At 43.6% G+C, this 4,711-nt stretch overlaps 1 pseudogene; it reads left to right on the forward strand.

The window, feature by feature from the left end:
* Positions 1–2,122: 2,122 nt before the first annotated feature.
* On the forward strand, positions 2,123–3,096 carry LOC124520586 (glyceraldehyde-3-phosphate dehydrogenase-like; annotated as a pseudogene).
* Positions 3,097–4,711: the final 1,615 nt, after the last annotated feature.

The following is a 4,711-nucleotide window of genomic DNA, read 5'->3' on the forward strand; positions in this document are numbered from 1 at the left end:
GTGGGGTGTGGGGCAGCACCTGAGTGGCTCTGTTGGTTGAGTGTCTGACTCTTGGTTTCAGCTCAGGTCATGATCTCGCAGTTTGCAGGATCACCTCGGGCTCTGTGCTGACAGGGCAGAGCCTGATGGGATTTTCTCTCTCCCTCTCTCTCTCTGCTCCTTCTCCACTTGCTCTCATGCTTGCTCTCTCTCTCTCTCTCTCCCTCTCTCTGTGAAAAATAAATAAACATTCCCTATCAAAATAACATCAGCATTCTTCACAGAGCTAGAACAAATAATCCTAAAATTTGTATAGAACTAGAAAAGACCCCAAATAGCCAAAGCAATCTTGAAAAAGATAACCAAAGCAAGAGACATCGCAATCCCAGACTTCAAGCTATACTACAAAGCTGTAATCATCAAGACAGTATGGCTGGCACAAAAACAGACACTCAGATCAATGGAATAGCGTAGAGAACCCAGAAATGGACTGGGAAAACTGGACAGCGACATGCAGAAGAATGAACCTGGACCACTTTCTTACACCATACACAAAAATAAACTCAAAATGGATGAAAGACCTAAATGTGAGACAGGAAGCCATCAAAATCCTTGAGGAGAAAGTAGGAAAAAACCTCTTTGACCTTGGCACAGCAACTTCTTACTCAACATGTCTCCGGAGGCAAGGGAAACAAAAGCAAACATGAACTACTGGGACCTCATCAAAATAAAAACTTCTGCACAACGAAGGAAACAATCAGCAAAACTAAAAGGTAACCGACAGAATGGGAGAAGATATTTGCAAACAACATATCAGATAAAGGTTTAGTATCCAAAATCTATAAACAACTTATCAAACTCAACACCCAAAAATCAAATAATCCAGTGAAGAAATGGGCAAAAGACATGAATAGACACTTCTCCAAAGGAGACATCCAAATGGCGAACAGACACATGAAAAATGCTCAACTTCACTCATCATCAGGGAAATACAAATCAAAACCACAATGAGATACCACCTTACACCTATCAGAATGGCTAACATGAACAACTCAGGCAACAACAGATGTTGGTGAGGATGCGGAGAAAGAGGATCTCTTTTGCATTGTTGGTGGGAATGCAAACTGGTGCAGCCACTCTGGAAAACAGTATGGAAGTTCCTCAAAAAACTAAAAATAGAACTACCCTACGACCCAGCAATTGCACTACTAGGCATTTATCCACGGGATACAGGTGCGCTATTTTGAAGGGACACATGCACCCCCATGTTTATAGCAGCACTATCAGCAATAGCCAAACTATGGAAAGAGCCCAGATGTCCATGGGTGGATGAATGGATAAAGAAAAGGTGGTATATTATACAATGGAGTATAGCTCAGCAATCAAAAAGAATGAAATCTTGCCATTTGCAACTACTTGGATGGAACTGGAGGGTATTTTGCTAAGTGAAATTAGTCAGTCAGATAAAGGCAAATATCATATGACTTCACTCATATGAGGATTTTAAGAGACAAAACAGATGAACATAAGGGAAGGGAAACAAAAATAATATAAAAACAGGGATTGGGACAAAGCATAAGAGACTCATAAATATGGAAAACAAACTGAGGGTTACTGGAGGGGGTGTGGGATGGGGGATGGGCTAAATGGGTAAGGGGCATTAAGGAATCTACTCCTGAAATCATTGTTGCACTCTATGCTAATTTGGATACAAATTTAAAAAATAAAATTAAATAAACAAATAAACATTAAAACAAGAGTAGTAGATGATGATGATGATGATTTATCATTACCATAAAGATGGAGGCATTCTGAAATATAACTTGGTATTCAGAGGACATATAATTACTAAACTGGGGAGTTCTCTTAGACTGTTCCACAAGCAAAATATGAGGAAAAATACAAGAAGGTGGGGTTCCAACACTCAATATCTACAAACAATTCAATTCAAATTCTATTGCCATCATGCAAGGAAGTCAGAGCCCAAGGGGTGCTTATAGCACTGGTAGGGGAGAAAGATTTGTTACTTGGGGCCAAGGCATTACACATTTCAACGCATAATAAACTAGGGGCTCTCTGCTCCTCCCCATTTGACAGACAGCCACATCTTCTGGTGCAGTGCCAGCCACGTCCCTGAGACATGATGGTGAAGTTCAGAGTAAACAGATTTGCTCTATCAGGTGCCTGGTCACCAGGCCTGCTTTTAATTCTGGTAAAGTGGATATTGTCACCATCAGTGGCCCCTTCACTGACCTCAGCTACATTGTCTATATGTTCCACTCTGATTCCAGTTATGGCAAATTCCATGGCACAGTCAAGGCTGAGAACAGAAAATTTGTTATCAATGGGAAATCCACCTCCATGTTCCAGGAAGCGAAATCCTGCCAGCATCAAATGGGGTCATGCTGGTGCTGAGGACGTTGTGGAGTCCACCGGGGTCTTCACCACCATGGAGAAGACTGGGGCTCACTTGAAGAATGGGGCCAAGAGGGTCATCATCTCTACCCTTCTGCTGATGCCTCCATGCTTGTGATGGGCATGAACCATGAGAAGTATGACAACTCCCTCAAGATTGTTAGCAATGACTCCTGCACCACCAACTGCTTGGCCCCTCTGGCCAACGCCATCCATGACAACTTTGGCATCATGGAGGGACTCATGACGATGGTCCATGCCATCACCACCACTCAGAAGACCATGAATAGCTGAAGGGCTACCCAGAACATCACCCCTGCTTCTCCCAGCACTGCCAAGGCTGTAGGCAAGGTCATCCCTGAGCTGAATGGGAAGCTCACTGGCATGGATGTCTTTGTCCCCACCCCTGACATGTCAGTCATGGATCTGACCTGCCACCTTGAGAAAGCTGCCAAATACTATGACATCAAGAAGGTGGGGAAGTAGGCATCAGAGGATCCCCTCAAGGACATCCTGGGCTACGCTGAGGACCAGTTTGTCTCCTGCAACTTTAACAGTGACACCCATTCTTCCACCTTCCATGCTGGGGCTGGTATTGCTTTCAATGGCCATGCTATCAAGTTCATTTCAGGGTAAGACAGTGAATTTGGCTACTGCAACCAGGTGGTGGACATTATGATCCCCATGTCTCCCAAGGAATAAGAGCCCCAGAGACAGCAGGAGGAAGAGAAAGGCCCTCAGTTGCTGGCGAGTCCTTGCCCCAACTCATCCCCCAACACACTGGGAATCTCCCAACCTCCACAGTTTCCATCCCAGACCGCCTGAAGAAGGGGAGGGGTTTGGGGACCCCTACCTTGTCATGCACCATCAATAAAGTGTACTGTACCCAGAATGAATGAATAAATGAATGAGTGAACGACTATATAAATAAACAAACAAACAAACAAACAAACTAGGGAAAACCTTAGCACTGTATCAAACAGCATGTGCACTATGGATCCATCAGTGGCCAACGATGGTTGTCCTAACTCTCCCCACAATAGGAATGGTCCCATGTGATTCCAGGGTTCCCCCCTCAGGCCACATAGGCCTCTGTCTAGTCTAACTAACCCTTCCTTCTTTAGATTTTATGGCCGTAACTCACTCTCAGTCAACAGGAATTTATTGTCATTGCTCAACACCATACCACCTACATTGTATGAAAGACTTAACCAGGGGCAAAATATTTTTGCTGTTCATACCATCCTTTTGCCAAAGAATTATGCTTATGATGTTACTTTGTATTTCGGTCATGCCTAATGTGGACACCAGAAGAAAAAAGTAAGCCTTATAACCCTAGACATTAGAAACAGTCAAGAACTACTCCTGCACATCATCTCTCTGTTCCAAGATGGCAGATGGCCATCCCCCTTCAGATAAACGCTCCTTTAGAACCTAACAGGGACAGATAGAGCCATGTAGCCTACCCTCTCTCCTACCCAGTTTCTTTTTTTGATGCTAATCACAGGGAATAAACTTTTTCCAGGGTTGCTTAGCTCATATTGGGAATCAAACCCTATATGTGGTCCTCTGTGATGTGCTAAGCTCATCTGCTTATGCCTTGGCATCCAGAAAAGATATACTAGGGCTAATAACTAGTAAACTCCCACTTTAGAAGGGCCTTTCCCACCCCAGCCCCCACCCCTACTGCCACCATCTGTGTTTGTTCTTCTGCTATATAAGAACTCAAACTGGGTGGCAAGCATGTTATTTTTAAAAATCTTTTAGTGGCGTCTATACCCAGAACTGCCTCATCACAATTATCCTCACCAAACAAGGAAACTTCACATTGAGAATGGATATGGTGTTCAGCCAGCACCAAATGTCTCTCCTTCTGCCTTTTTGTCTTTCCGATCAATCAGAACATGTGAAAGTCCCAAATGAAGAGTAAACACACAGCCCAGGTTCCTTTCATCTCCTAACATATGTCATGAAGGGGGAAAGAAAAAACCCTATTCCCAGCTTCAATCAGCCATTCGTTTTCTGCAACTTGAACCTTAAGCTGAAAGGGACGTGTGGGGGGCTGTAGAGGAGGGTTGAATGCGGGCCCACTCCTTGAAAGATAATAGGTATTCACCGCATACCTGCATCTTGGAGTCATTATCTCCCCTGCGAGCACTTCTGTATTTATATATAATGAGATCATTACCAGGCAGCTATTCCAATTTTATTCAGACTTTAATATTTCTTGAAGAAAAAAAATAGCATACAAAAGGGTTTGTGATGCCAACTCAATCAGACGTGCTGTTGATGGAGAATTATTCAAGTGCAAGCCAGA

Source organism: Lynx rufus, unplaced genomic scaffold (genome assembly GCF_022079265.1).
Source record: "Lynx rufus isolate CCGP_SWC_20201006 ecotype Redwood Valley unplaced genomic scaffold, mLynRuf1.p SCAF_3, whole genome shotgun sequence".
Lineage (NCBI taxonomy): Eukaryota > Metazoa > Chordata > Mammalia > Carnivora > Felidae > Lynx > Lynx rufus.